This window comes from Schistocerca cancellata, chromosome 9, assembly GCF_023864275.1.
Source record: "Schistocerca cancellata isolate TAMUIC-IGC-003103 chromosome 9, iqSchCanc2.1, whole genome shotgun sequence".
In the NCBI taxonomy this organism is placed as follows: domain Eukaryota; kingdom Metazoa; phylum Arthropoda; class Insecta; order Orthoptera; family Acrididae; genus Schistocerca; species Schistocerca cancellata.
The window spans coordinates 325,664,353-325,680,668 of NC_064634.1; the positions used below are offsets into that span (position 1 = coordinate 325,664,353).

Consider the following 16,316-nt stretch of genomic DNA (forward strand, 5'->3'; position numbering starts at 1 on the left):
GATCATAGTTCTTAAGGGGAGTTTCAGCTGATAGGAAGCAGGTTTAGTTAGGACTTCGTTATGTTTAACTGTTTAAATACTTAAGAACTTCAGCTTAACTGAAGCGTGTGAAGCGAGTATGATTTTTAATGGTTTTAATCTTATATTTTGTGGAAGTTGCTTTTGTCTTTGTGTGTCGATTTTGTACCACGTGTTTGGTAATCAATGACTCTTCTGGTCCACCACGGCACCGCAATAGGCTTTATTTTAACAGTTTGCTTGTTTAATGAGCTATAATTTCTGCAAGAATATCTGTTCTTTCGTGCGCTTTCTACAAAGCAGCAGACGCAGTTAGTATGTTGAATAATTATCGCACAACCTCCTGCATTGGTTAAACCTCTGTCCAGAATAGTGCATGCGTAGAATCATAATGCAAATCTCACGGAGATATTTTTATGGTATTAATGCAAAGGAGATGATAGTATAATTGTCTCACACTCCCGCCTTCTGTGTTTCCTCTTGCTGTAGTTAAATTGTGCTTTGTTTCATTCTCACGTAATTCTTACTTAAATATTTCGAGTCAGGCACCAGTTATGTGTAGTTAGGATGTGCAACCAAATATTTAGATACAATAAATAATCTACGTGAAAGATAAATTCTTTGGTGTCGATCTTACCCCCTTACTCCGATTTCCAATCCTGAATTAATCAAGTTGCTTCATGCACGACATGGAGTGCTATTTATCTAGCTGCTTAAAGAAATTTGCGTACTTGTAATTAAATTATTAAAGTAATTGAACTAATAATTTTCCAGCTCTGTTTTTTATAAATGGTTAGGAAGAGCTTGGGCTAGTGGCGACCCTGAATTTCTGAAATTTTATCATTATTTGTGTGAGAGAAGCAGCTAGAAATGCGAGATAACGTATATGGCTCGATGTGCAACGTCGTAAAGATAGTAATACGTTACAAACTTCTTCCTGTTTTCTTGCTTGATCTGTGTTCAGTTTTTGACGGGCTATCCACTGGACCATCTTACCAGCAAATATGAGGGGTGGCGGGGGGAGGGGGGGGGGGAGGCGGGAGTTTCTCTCGCGAGTAACAATTCCTTCAAAGAGATTTCGGTCCTTCTAAACCTGCCCGAGTCGATTGTTGGTAATGTGGTTGTGAAATGGAAACGCGAAGTAACAACCACAGCTAAACCGAGACCAGACAGACTACATGCCCTGATCGACAGGCAACGTCAAGCATTGTGGAGTGTGGTTGTAAAAATTCGCATGGAATAAGCGGAAGGAATGACTCGCTAGTACCGGAGCGCTACGAGCATCTCAGCCAGCACAGAGATTGTTCGTAGGGCGTTAAAAATAATGGGCTACAGTGGTCGAGCAACTCCTCATAAGCCATGCATCTCTGTAGTCAACGCTATGCGACATTTGAGATGTTGTCAAGGACGTCGCCACTGCACAGTGGATGGCCGTAGAACTGGTGATCTGCAGTGATGAATCACGCTATACAGTGTGGCAGTCCCACGGAGGGGCTTGGGTTTGGCGTATGCCTCGAGAACGTTATTATGTGCAGGGGCAACAGAGAAAGTACAGAAGAGGTAGTGTTTCGGTATAGGGGCGTTTTTCACGCTTAAGAAGACGCTACATGCGGAATCATACCAACACATTTGAAAGCGCTGTATACTGCCTGCAATAGGGGAACAATTCGGAGACTATGATTGTCTTAACGCGGCAATGCACCCTATGATAAAGCAGCATATACGAGGCGATCGTCAGTGCCCAACAACATTCCCGAAGTAACTAGTATTGGACTTGGTATTTGTCGATAAGGCTCACTACGAAAGCATTGAGAATTCATGTACTGTAAAATGTGTGCTCAATGATGAATAAATAAATACAGATCAAAAGTCATTCCCTCCTTACCGTGCGCGATTGCATAAAATTCCCTCAGCGCGGGGAGGCCGCGCGGTTAGAGGCGCCATGTCACTGACTGCGCGGCCCCTCCCGTAGCTGTGGCCGAGCGATTCTAGGCGCTTCAGTCCGGAACCGCGCTACTGCTATGGTCGCAGGTTCGAATCCTGCCTCGGGCTTGGATGTGTGTTATGTCCTTAGGTTTAAGTAGTTCTAAGTACCAGGGGACTGCTGACCTCCGATGTCAAGTCCCATAGTGCTCAGAGCCATTTGAACGATTTGAACCTCCCGTCGGAGGTTCGAGTCCTCCTTCGGGCATGGGTGTGTGTGTGTTGTTCTTAGCATAGTTTAAGTAGTGTGTTAGTCTAGGGACCGATGACCTAAGCAGTTTGGTCCCTTAGAAATTCACACTTGAACATAAAATTCACATTTGAACATAAAATTCCGACACTTCATTTAAAGATAACTCATTCTTATTAAGATTTGATTTTATAATGAACTACGAAGTCCAGGCTATATGGTGGAACTGTTTTTCAGAGTAATTTGCAGTTATTAGGCTCTGTTACAGAGTAGAACCTGCAATTTAGAGACGAACTCTCTTTTTCATAGATTAAATTCATTCGCTGTACCAGCATAAAGCACTATTTATTTAAAACATTTGCATCAGGTAATTCAAATATTGATAATCGTACTAGTTATCTTGCTTGATAGATGCGGGGTCCTCTACAACTGATTCTGCTTTTCGTTGGACTAATGTACTGACTGATACACAGCTTTGTCACAAATTGTTCCATTTTTATCAAATAATAGATTATTTGTCAAATAACAGATTATTTATCACGTCGATGTCCTTTAGTAGTCCATAGGCAAGGACAACTTCCCATTCGGACGGTTCCTAATTGCACGAAGGGATGCTGAAAAGTAATGTCTCCGAATTTCTTACGTGAAAACTCTTCAATCTTTTTAAATAAAACAAACGGTACTAACATTCTACATCTTTAGTCATCATGCCTTCGTATTCCCAGCCTTCGTGCCACTAAAGAGCTGCAAATTGTAGAGCGTAACATGGTGATGTGTAACGTAGTTGTCGGCGCGTGAGAAACGGAGTGCTGTTATCGAGTTTCGAATTCTACGAGTTCGTCTTCACACGGGGCACCCTCTCCTTGAGCATTACGATGCCAGACCACACACGAGCGCTGCGACATGTGTCAAATGTTTCAAATGGCTCTGAGCACTATGGGACTTAACATCTAGCCGGCCGCGGTGGCTGTGCGGTTCTAGGCGCTCCAGTCCGGAGCCGCGCTGCTGCTACGGTCGCAGGTTCGAATCCTGCTTCGGGCATGGGTGTGTGTGATGTCCTTAGGTTAGTTAGGTTTAAGTAGTTCTAAGTTCTAGGGGACTGATGACCACAGCAGTTGAGTCCCATAGTGCTCAGAGCCATTTGAACTTAACATCTGAAGCCATCAGTCCCCTAGAACTTAGAACTACTTAAACCTAACTAAAATAAGGACATCACACACATCCATGCCCGAAGCAGGACTCGAACCTGCGGCCGTAGCAGCAGCGCGGTTCCAGACTGAAGCGCCGAGAACCGCTCGGCCACAGCGGCCAGCTAACCTTGATTCACTGTCGATCATCCTCCATACGGTTCCGACTTCGCACCACCGGGTTTTCATCTGTTTCCAAAACTTTCGAGGACTTCATTTTGATAGTGATGAAGCGGTGCAAACAGAGGTGAGCTTGTGGCTCACTCTACAAAATCAGACATTGTACGGTGACGGCATCAACGAACAGGCTTCTCGTTGGGAGAAGTATGTTCGTCGCAAGGATGACTATTCTCAGAAATGAAGATGTGGACATAAAGAATGCAGATTTAGAATGTTAATAACGTTTTGTTTTATTTAAAACGATTTAAGTTTCCACATAATAAATACAGAGGCATTCCTTTTTAGCACACCATCATACATCCTGCTCACAGTCTGCTAAAAACACGGTTGCTGGCGACGAACTTACAAGTCTCTGATTATACAGGCTCTCTTAAGGGAGGAATGTCATGTACGACGTCTTGCGAACCGTGTAAATTTCGTTCCGTGTTTTATCACGTTTTAACTGTTTTTGCCCCGTTTTTTTATGCGGTGAGTATTGGTAACAAGTCCGGCACTCCCCTTGAAGGACCATAGGAAACAGTTTAAAACCACACCCTCGGCCTGGCCAGTGACCAATCCAACTGCTGTTAATTGGTCGCGCTGATTTTATTCAGGCCTGACTCGCCTTTTCCTTTGTTAGAGCGAGGGTTCAAACACTGATGGTGTCTCGTACCCAGAAGATTTTTCCTGATACCGATTCTGGCTGTAAAAGCATATATTCCCACAAAATATACCATTGTGTGGAAGGAATCACATTTAGGCCACAAACACTCTTCTAAAATCATTCTCATAAATGAATTCCTTCGCAAGGTCTCCTCTTTGCCTCTATGGACAGCACTTGTTGTTGTCTACAAGGACTGACCAAAGCAATGGTAGAACGCGTAAACATTGATGTGAACAGGCTGCGCGCCACAATGATCACCTCTCATACACTTTATAGCACAGTACAGGAAGCCTGTCAGAATCTACTGGCTTTGTTCGTAGCCAATTGCAGTCCAAGTAGTACTCGGAGCGCCATATCCGAGAGCTTTGGATTTCCTTACTATATGCACAGACGTAGCAAGCTCTCCCTCCATGACTCGATAAAGGGACCGACTGAGAAGGGTGGCTACCACAGTCTACAGCTCGCAGCGATCAATAAACTCAGTCTCGCTCACTGTGTGTCTTAAACGTTGAAGGGCGTTTGCGTTGTGCACCCAGACCTGTAAGAAACATATGCTTCACTCATTTTCACTCCTATATGTTCTATCTAGTTGATTTGTACACTGGAAGAGCTGTATTCCATTCGTAATAGGAAATGGGATTCTTACGCTTCAGTAAAGTGATTTATGATTTAAATAATGAAAAACTGCACCAGTTACTTATTTTAACATGCTTAGCACAACCGGTTTCGAGAATTTCTTCTCATTTTCAAGTGTATTTGGTTATATGCATATTTCTGGTGATTTTGCATGTGTGATTTTCTGCCACTTTTGCACTGTTGATGTCTTTCTGAGGTTATATTGCAGTCGGAAAACCGGACGAAATTAATCTTGGAGTGTTTTTATATGCTAGTGTTAGAAATGGTATTTTTATTTGTCTACTTACAGGTATTGCACGTCATCCATTGCACAGGAAGCACAATACTTGTAAGTAGACAAACAAAAATCCATTTCTAACACTAACATATAAAAACACTCCAAGAGCAATTTTGTCCGATTTTCCGATTGCAATATCATCTCAGAAAGATATCTACAGTGCAAAAGAGACGGAAATCACACTTGCAAACATCACCAAAAATATGCATGTAAACAAACGCGCTTGAAAATGAGAAGAAATTCTCGAAACGTGTTGTGCTAAGCTTAAAAAAATAAGTAACTGGTGCAGTTTTTCTTTATTTAAATCATTAATGACACAGTTATAGGCTTTCCTAAAACATGGATTGTGAGGAACGAAATTAAGTAGTGATTTTTCCATTCTTAGTTTTCACATTCAATTGATTGTTCGCATTTATGTGAAAGCAAACCTTAACTACTGGAATATGTCGCAGAAAAAGACGTTAGGAGTTAGGACATGTATTAGAGCTAATAGCAAGAATCAGTATAGTACTCATATGTTGTTTGTAACAAGTAGCGAATGGAGATTTAATTGTTTAGGATAAAGTATCTCGATGGTCACGTGCACTGATTAAGGAAAATCAAGGAACAGATAAAGAAGCATGGATAGGAATTTCTTTCCGATATTTCCTGGACCTCTTCGTTCATTTATGCTGAAGGCTGGTTTTGTTCAGCATGTCTATCGGTGGTGAGGTAACAGATTAAGCAGATTTAGGTTTTTCGTAATTTCAAGCAAATGCCGGGACGGCTTCTTTGCAAACGACATGATTTTCCTACCATATCCTTGTCCAGTCAGAGCTTGCGATCCGTCTCACATTACCTCGTCGTGAACTGAATGTTAAAGACTCTCAAATAAATCAGTTTCTGCGTCAGTCACTTGTTTATTTTCCCAGTATGTGTTTCGACGGTTCACACCTTCATCTTCAGGTGGAGATTTGTTTATTTATATGGCTGGTGTTGGTGAAGAGAACAGACGTCTTTTCACAGTCGCAGACCAAGGGCAGTGTAGGTTTTTTTCCCATCTTTAGTTAATGATAAAAATTGTTGATTTAGAAAAGCACTTTATAGGTTAAAAAACATGAGGCAGCAAGGCTCAGTACTTCTGTAGGTGCCTTCCAACGACTTGTTGAGTCGATGCCACGTCGGCTTGCTGCACTGCGCCGGGCAGAAGGAGGTCTGACACAGTATTAGGACGTATCCATGACTTTCTTCAACTCAGTGTACACCAAGCTTGACGTCATTATATTATAACCAACATCTCAGTCACGTGAGTCGTGGATTCCACTTCAGTCCTCTTATGATGTGAGCGTTGATTTTTCTTTGTTGTAGTATTTTCAAAAATGTTTTTGGATTACAATGGTGAACCCTGGTGCAGCATTTTGCTGCACCGAAAAATACGTGAAAGGAAGAAATGTTTTGACCACTAAGTAAATTTGTTTTAAAAGTCTTTCGAACAGACTCTTATTCGAGATCAAGTCTATCAACTATAATTTGAAGCTAAGGAGTGATATAATTAAGGAGGAGATATGGATGGTATTCTGATTATGTATAAATATTACAAATATAATTATAAGGAGCATTATATATTTATTTTGTAAAAGGCGTGCGGAAATTTATGAAATATTAATTGCAAGGTATTTCTTTTTCTTCTGTTCATCATGCGATCATTTCAAGTTACCTTTACGTTATGTCTGCCCCCAATAGTTGAGTGGTCAGCGTGACGGATTGTCAATCGTCTGGGCCCGGGTTCGATTCCCGGCTGGGTCGGGGAATTGTCTCCACCCAGGGACTGGGTGTTGTGCTGTCTTCATCATCGCCCAATCATCCTCATCAACTGCAGGTCGCCGAAGTGGCGTCAGATTGAAAGACCGGCACCCGGTGAACGGTCTGCCCGACGGGGGGCCCTAGCCATACGAATAAATAAATAAACCTTTACGTAATAATGATAACAATTTTCCCACTGATGGAGTGGGAAGGAATGTTTGAATGCTTGCTTTGGAAAGGATGAAATTTACGGCAAACGACCACACAAAACTAAACAGCCAACACTTTTTTCTCTGAATGTTTTGAAACTAAGGCGTATGGTATCGGAAAGGAACTGAAGCCAAACGCAGTGCCGTCAACTTTTGAGTTTCCTCCGCATTTAGTACCTAACGATAGAATGACGAAACGACAGATTCAGAGAAATACGCAAGCAAGATATCTTCATGGGAAAATAAAGTGTCGGGTGCAGTTTATTTGTCTTTTGGCTATGTGATTGTAAAGAAAATTGTTACGCACAAGTTTCAATCGATTAAAGGAAGAACTATAAATACAGCGTTTCAAACTTTCTTTTTTTATTATTATCTTTTTCCCACCCTCACCTAGCTGAACACTAAAACGCATTAATATTCGAAATATCGCAAAACTTACGTTGATTGTAGTACTATACGTATAATACACTCATGTTCAGAAAAATCAGAACACTTAGAACGACTAGAGATAGGACATTCATATTCACGGGACATGCACGTTAGTATGCTCTACAGATATAATTAGCATTTCAGTTACCTCGGTTCAGCCATGGGTCCGCCATGGGCCCTGATAACTTGTTCCATGCGAGAAAAAACCACACAAATTACATTCGTCTGGTTCCAAAGCTCATCTGTGATAGCTGGCATTGGTTCACAGTGCTACGCCGGTCGTTTCACCATATCCCACACATTTTCGACTGGCGACATGTCTGGTGATCTGGCGGACCAGGGCAAAAGGCTGGCATCCTGTGACACAAGAAAAGCACCTGTTCGTGCAGCAACATGTGATCGTGCATTGTCTTGCTGAAAAATGGCTTCTGGAGTGTAGCTACGGGTCGCAGGATGTCATTCCCTTAGGTCACACTGTCCACAGTGCCCTGGGCACGCACCAACTGCGATTTGTGGTGGTATCCAATAGCTCCCTACACCATAAGGCCTTGAGTTGACCCTGCATGTTTTGTCTGAATGCAGTCATTATGATGCCGCTCGCCCCGTCTGCGGCGAACCAGCATGCGGCCATCATTTTCAAACAAACAGAATCTGCATTCGTCCAAAAACGCAACCGTTTGCATTTCTATCCCCAGTGATATCGTTCCATATACCATTGCCGTACGCCGGCCGGTGTGGCTGAGCGGTTCTAGGCGCTTCAGTCTGGAACCGCGTGACCGCTACGGTCGCAGGTTCGAATCCTACCTCGGGCATGGATGTGTGTGATGTACTTAGGTTAGTTAGGTTTAAGTAGTTCTAAGTTCTAGGGGACTGATGACCACAGATGTTCCCATAGTGCTCAGAGCCATTTGAACCATTTTTGAACCATTGCCGTCTAGCATGTTTCTGCACATTCGTCAAAGGTAGCCAGAGAAGTGGACAACGCGCACGTAAGCCATGCCATAATAAACGGTGACGGACTGCCATCCCTGATGGTGTACTATGTGTTACACTGTTCCACTGCTGCGGCAGAGCCGATGATCGTGCAGTGCCATTTGGATGAGGTGTCTGCATGGGGTAACCTGACCCATCTCGTCGTGTTCTACGTTCTTGGCCTTCAGTTAACCATTTGCACACACCCTTTGCACTGCCCAAACACTTCGTGCCACGCGAGAATCATTTCCTGAATGGGTGCATCACATTCCCTCGTGCCAATAATGCGGCCTCTTTCAAACTCACTGATTTGACGACAGGGTTCGGATATACGTCTGCGAGGCGTCTTGCAACTCTGCTCAAGTCACACCGATCTTTTAATTTCGTTTTATAGCGACAACGAGAGCCGCAGGCACATTTTACTGGTAGGCGATGTCGCGGCGTGATACCGATGTTTGGCTTGAACTCGCGGGCCGACAAGCTTCAGATGCTAATCGTTTCTGCAGAACACGCCTTTCTTGTGAATACGATAGGTCATCTCCAGTTGTTCAAGGTGTTCTGCTGTTTCTCAACATGAGCTTTGTTTTGTTTTGTTTTAAGGCGCAAAAACAACTAACGTCATACGCGCCCATGTTAGAACCGTGGAATACGAAGACGAAAAATGTTAACCCCAATCGACGGAACGAAAGACAGTTCAAAACAAGGACTTCCTGTTGGAGAAAGGTACATAGATACGCCACAGAGAGAACACATCGCTCATCTGTTAAAACCAATGCTTGCTTTTAGCTATAAATGAGGCAAATTAGCACTGACACCTCCCACTCGGATAATGCTTTGTACCAGAAACTCGGCATTATTCCAGCCGACACATGGGCTAGTTGTTGGTTTGACACAGAACACGGCAAAGACGGGGCAGTGCGCGGTCTATATGTATCTATGGTCTAAGGTTCAAACCAACCTTGCGGTGGTGGAGAGCTTAATCCTTAAGCCGTCCTCTCACGGGATGTGAAAACGCACTTGGACGAGAGTCTGGTGACGTCACAGCGAGGAATTCCACGTTCCACTACACTGTGGAGCTTGAAATAAGGAACCTGGCGTGGCACATTCTTGTCTCGTGAAGAGGAACGTGACCAGTAAGATACATCATTTTGCGTTACAAACAGAACATAGGAGCCGCTGTATTGTATGCCTCTAAATACAGTATTTGGTGGATTTTCTTTCTCACAGAATACGTGATATGAATTTAAGCTGCTTCATGGCATCAGCAAATTGAGGATCTCTCGAAAACGCGCCGTTTTAATTACGATGTGTTACAGTAAAATGACAGCAAACCACACATCGGTAGATAATGACTTCCTGTAGCTGATGTTTTTAGTGTTATAACATGTCTGCTACGAAAGTATAATGTTTCAATGCTACGACGTAAAAGCGTATCCTTCTGGTAAAATTTGCATATTAAATGCATACATCAAAAAAAGTTTTGCATCACCTTGGTTCCGAGAGTTCCGGAACCTGTACAGAAAATTGGAATAGAGATCAACATAAACATCATTTCCATCCTTTTTATTGCTGATGAAAACCACACATTGAATTTTGTACCACTATACAGTGAGACTTTCAGAGCTGGTGTTCCAGATTACTGTACACACCGGTACTTCTAATACACAGTAGCACGTCCTCTTGCATTAATGCATGCCTGTATTCGTCGTGACATACTAACCACAAGTCCATCAAGGAACTACTGGTCCAGTTTGTCCCACTCCTCAACGGCTATTCGGCGTAGGTCCCTCAGAGTGGTTGGTGGGTCACGCCGTCCATAAACAGCCCTTTTCAATCTATCCCAAGCATGAAACTTCCTGGCAGATTAAAACTGTGTGCCGGACCGAGACTCGAACTCGGGACCTTTGCCTTTCGCGGGCAAGTCCTCTACCGACTGAGCTACCCAAGCAAGGCTCACGCCCCGTCCTCACAGCTTTAATTCCGCCAGTACCTCGTCTCCTTCCTTCCAAACAGAAGCTTTCCTGCGAACCTTGCAGAACTAGCACTCCTGGAAGAAAGGATATTGCGGAGACATGGCTTAGACACAACCTGGGGGATGTTTCAAGAATGAAATTTTCATTCTACAGCGGAGTGTGCGCTATCAGCGCACATTCCGCTGTAGAGTGAAAATTTCATTCTATCCCAAGCATGTTCGATTGGGTTCATGTCTGGAGAACATGCTGGCCAGTCTAGTCGAGCGATGTCGTTATCCTGAAGGAAGCCATTCACAAGATGTGCACGATGGGGGCGCAAATTGTCGTCCATGAAGACGAATGCCTCGCCAATATGCTGCCGATATGGTTGCACTATCGATCGGAGGATGGCATTCACGTATCGTACAACCGTTACGGCGCCTTCCACGACCACCAAAGGCGCACGTCGGCCCTACATAATGCCACCCCCAAACCCAGGGAACCTCCACCTTGCTGCACTCGCTGGACAGTGTGTATAAGGAGTTCAGCTTGACCGGGATGCCTCCAAACGCGATTGGTTGGTTGAAGGCTTATGCGACGCTGATCGGTGAAGAGAACGTGATGCCAATCTTGAGTGGTCCATTCAGCATGTTGTTGGGCCCATCTGTACTACAATGCATGGTGTCGTGGTTGCAAAGATGGACCTCCCCATGGACGACAGAAGTGAATTTGCGCTTCATGCAGCATACTGCGCACAGTTTGAGTCGTAACATATCCTGTGGCTGTACGAAAAGCATTATTCAACATGGTGGCATTGCTGTCAGGGTTCCTCCCAGCCATAATCCACTGCAGTAGTAGCCCTTTGGCGGCCTGAACGAGGCATGTCATCGACAGTTCCTGTCTCTCTGTATCTTCTCCATGTCCGAACAACATCGCTTTGTTTCACTGAGGTGCCTGGACACTTCCCTTGTTGAGTGCCCATCCTGGCACAAAATAACAATACGGACGCTATCGAACCGCGGTATTGACCGTCTAGGCATGGTTGAACTACAGACGACACGAGCCGTGTAACTCCTCCCTGGTGGAATGATTGGAACTGATCGGTTGTCGGACCCCCTTCGTCTATTAGGCGCTGCTCATGTATGGTTGTTTACGTCTTTGGGTGGGTTTAGTGACATCTCTGAACAGTCAAAGGGACTGTGTGTGTGATACAATATCCACAGTCAACGTCTATCTTCTGGAGTCCTGGGAACTGGGGTCATGCAAAACTTTTATTGACGTGTGTATAAAAGAAAAAAATTTGTGGATACAATCTCGTTGACCAACTCGTCCCGTGTGCCGAGGGCGCTGTCTCTCGTGAGGTCGGATGTCCCGTCTGCGTCCACGTCCACTTCAGCCTCAGCTGCCCCGTCCCGTGTGAGGAAGGCCTTAGGAATACTAGGCTTTTCAGTAGACGAAGCGAGTTTCCAAGAACATGAGTACACCTGCCGTCAACCCGATAGTTGCTTTGAGCGGTACACTTTGCACTACGTATGGTTCTACTGGAGGCCGTATGCGTTTTTCCTCTGCCAACATGATAACCAGTGCACCTAAACAGTAGTGGAGTCAGAACGACGACACGATTTAAGTTTTTGCCGTAAACAGGCCGAGACCAGAGGCAGAAGCCACATTAATTGAAAGAAAAGTTCATACGATTAACAAGGCTGTTGAATCTGATCTTTTGGAACTGCAATCTCGCACTTAATTGCGAGCCCGTGGTTCAAAAATAGTCGTCTTGCGGTGCTTTGGAACTCACTACTTGTGTACGAGTTTGCTTTACAGGTGAGTGAGCACCATTGGGATCAAAACAATTTTTTATTGTACTCATCCCCAGCTATGTTTCCGTATTCTGACGCCACTGCCAGAGCTACTTCACTTGTATGATGCTGTGAAATGTAGGTTACGTTGCTAGCCAGTACATATAGGTATGGGAACTGTCATTTCCACAAATTATTTTAACGGGACATTAGACTTGACTACGCATTTGGTAGTTTGCTTGGCTGTCTGGCGTGGTTGGTGGAGGCGTTTTGATAGCAGATGACAAACTGGCACAAAAGTGTGCATCCGGGAAAAGACCACATTCGCGTCATACATACAGGAAATACATCTGTTTTGTAAAAATAAAAACACTCTTTTGGTAAAACAGAAAGGACAGCTGATGAAGGTCGAACGTCTTGTCGACGCCTAACAAAGTTGTCGTGGATGGAGCGCTATCTCGGTTTATGGAAGAATAGAGGGAAAGAAATCGGCCGTGTATTTTTCAAAAGAACAATCGGTGTATCTGTCTTATGCGAGTCAGAGCAACCGCGGAAAATCTATACAGTATGTGAATGGTCAGTCGGAGATTCAAACCGCCGCTCTTCCAAATCCGACCCTATGTCTTAGCACTGCTCCTTACCTCTCGGTGATAGCGCTCCTACGAATAGATATGAAATTTTAATCAGGGAACACGAATGGAAAACATACATTTCTTTTCAATAAAATTCTGTAAGAGTGCGGTGCGTCTGTTAAGGAAACACATACCAGACTCAAGTGCAATTCATTCCAGACAACTGGGTCAGCGACTACGCTACTTATCAAGTCGACCGGAAGACAGACGTGGAAGAGATTCAAAAATTTTCTGTTTTTCTTTCTTTTTAAGGTAAAGGATTCTGAGAAAATTATAACCCCTTGCGCTTGAAGCCTCTGAGGCAGACAGCCATATCAGAAATCACACGTACAGGTAAATGGTATGTTTTGTAAAAACACAAATGCATGTTTTGGGAAAAAGGGAATAATGAACACTTTGATACGGCGTCACAAAACGCAGAAATATCAGTGACTCAAAATCATTAGTCAGCTCACGCAAATACCTGGCTGTAATAATGTGTGAGGGAGTCGTAGATCAAAGCACGTGACAGTCTTCGATTCATGACAGGACACTCGAAAAGTGCGATCAGTCTAAGTATCGCTCCCGTAGCGACCGCGAGACAATAAGAAATGGTTCAAATGGCTCTAAGCACTATGGGACTGAACATCTGTGGTCATCAGTCCCTTAGAACTACTTAAACCTTACTAACCTAAGGACATGACACACATCCATGCCCGAGGCAGGATTCGAACCTGCGACCGTAGCAGCAGCGCGGCCCCGGACTGAAGCGCCTAGAGCCGCTCGGCCACAACGACCGGCAGACAATAAGAAGACATACCACACTTAATGAACTCGATACACTGTATTTCGTCATTTCAAATGTACACTTAATGCCATGCCGTTCAGCGGAGCAGCCTACCTTAAGTAACAGTATGTCGCCATTAGGTGGGTTAAATACAATAGGAATTGTCAAGGTTAAGTACCAATTAAGATCTACAAATTAACCATACAATCATATTACACAATTAATCTATGTAAAAATGGATTTGAAACTGTGTCGTTGAAACCCAAAATAATTTCCATAAACGTTATAACCATATCTTAAAAAGGTTTATCAGCACAGTTGTCCATTTTAGTTTTCACAGATTACTGTTTATGAAATGGCTGTATTCTCAACCCTGTGGTGCCCATGGTCACATGTTAATGGTAGCTTCTGAGGCGTTTTCAGTCAGTCCTGAGGCTGCAAATGCACGCACTGCACTCCAGTTAACACCACCCACTGGTGCTGTGCCCTGCGTGCTTTTGCAGACTCAGGACTGACTGAAAATGACCAAGAAGTGACATTAACAGCTGTCCACTGCAGTGGACACGTGGACCACCTAGTTAATATGTGACGTTAATTTGAACTTTTTACGTGACAAGTCTTGTTCATTTTTATTGTAGATAACTTGATGAGAAACCCTGAGTTGCCCGGGTCAGAATAAATAGAATGGAAGAAGGCATGAATACGATTCTATATATGAGATCCATACATGCGTATATCTCATACAGGATATTATGAATGCAGTTATATAGTAAAAACATTTTCACTTGTATGATAAAGTTCGTAAGTCACATATTATTTAGCTTTACCTAAGAGTATTTATCTCTTCATATTTCGCGAGTTTTTGCTCGCCACACTCACCCATTGCCACGCACCGTGACCAAACTCCGTTACTAACAGCATGCTGTCTACTACCACAGCCACGAATGGGTGGCAGTAGGTGGTAATAGAAAAAACTCTGTCGGTACGTACACACACAAGCGTTTTGTATATAGATACAAATTTTTCACGAAATGACTGTGTGCTTAATTTGTAGACGTCAATTGGAATTTAAAACTGACAAATCTGATTGCAGTTAATATCACTTAACGGCCACATATTGTTATTTGAAGTAGGCTGCCTAACTGAACAGAACTAGTTATGGTACATGTGTGTATGTGAACTGACGAGATACCGTGTATCCATTTTTTTTAAATATGGTATAGTAAGTCTACCTTTTGTTTCTATACGATATGTTATTATGATTGTTGTACAAATATGACTTCTCATTTGCTCTGTATATCTAACAGATTCTGATTATGGCTGTGGCCGAAACGCGTTAATTGTAGTGGTTAAAAGACAATTATATTGACTAGATGAATTTTCTCACTTTGAGCAATGAGAAGGGGCGATCTGTTTTACTTGGCAAACAATACTTTCTAAAGCCAAGTCTGCATGAATATTTCTTTATTTTCAACGACCGGTTTCGAAAGCCTTTCCTGTCATCTTCAGGCCTTTAAAATTTTGAGTTGGAAATGGTTCAAATGGCTCTGAGCACTATGGGCCTTAACTTCTGAGGTCATCAGTCCCCTAGAACTTAGAACTACTTAAACCTAACTAACCTAAGGACATCACACACATCCATGCCCGAGGCAGGATTCGAACCTGCGACCGTAGCGGTCGCGCGGTTCCAGCCTGTAGCGCCTAGAACCGCTCGGCCACACTGGCCGGCTTTGAGTTGGAACCTCACGCCTAGTTGTCATCTTAGTGGATAAAGCGTAGGAAGTTATACAAAGGTTTGTCAGTAATACAACATTTACAATCAGAAAGCGCCTTGTGTACTTGGCCATGTCCGTTTATGTAGCGCTCACAGATGATTGTTAGGTCACAAAAATCACAACGTACAGTAAAATGTTCAGAAGCAGAACTGTTTGCGTTGGCTTGACATGTTCCATTAATTGCTGATCCACCTTAGACGCCCAGTATGGTACCTCTCATGTATATTGACTAGTGGTAATGATCGCGGGCTCGTACGATGATTTTATATCATTTATATAGAAAAATAATTGTAGAGTGCACGCACACATTGAAGCTATCGTTCTTCTCCCACGCCATTTGCAACTGGAATGGGAGAGACGCTAAGATGTGATACGTTGGTAAGTACCCACTGCCGTGCATTCGACCGTGGTTTGCAGCGTGCGGTTGTAGATGTTAAAGGATACAAGAGTGGTGCAAGAAATAATTTTGGGCCACTGGTGACGCGTGTTTAACCGGGGCTGTGTCATATCGCAGCAGCGGCAGTGACTCACCTGGGTGCCCGGCGACTGGAGAAGACGCTGCTGTACTGTACGCTCCTGCAGCCGGCTGCCCACTAGCTGTTAACCCGCGACTGGCCGTTGGAGCGCGGTGTGACTGCGCGCTTTGACGGCGGCGCGCGGACTGGACTCGGCTCGCCGGTCGGCTGGCTTCTCCGGCGCGCGCGGCGGTGGCGCCCCCTGGCCAGCCAGCGGCGCGGCTGCAGGGACCGCCGGCTTCCTGTACATTGTCATCGTCACTGCCACCTGAACGTTAATGGCGAACAGTGACAGGATCGTGAATCTCTAAGCGGAAGGCAAAACTGGGTACTCGTCGCACAGCTGTCTCTTCAAGCCTTAAAAACAGGATGAG

At 44.0% G+C, this 16,316-nt stretch overlaps 1 protein-coding gene across 2 annotated transcripts in view; it reads right to left on the reverse strand.

Annotated features, from left to right (window-relative positions):
• The window catches only part of LOC126100179 (uncharacterized), a 278,089-nt gene extending 261,978 nt beyond the window's left edge, over positions 1-16,111 (reverse strand). For both annotated transcript variants that reach the window (XM_049910739.1, XM_049910738.1), the window contains exon 1: positions 15,959-16,111. The gene's annotated coding sequence lies outside the window, so the exon portion shown is untranslated. The remainder of the gene's footprint in view (positions 1-15,958) is intronic.
• Positions 16,112-16,316: the final 205 nt, after the last annotated feature.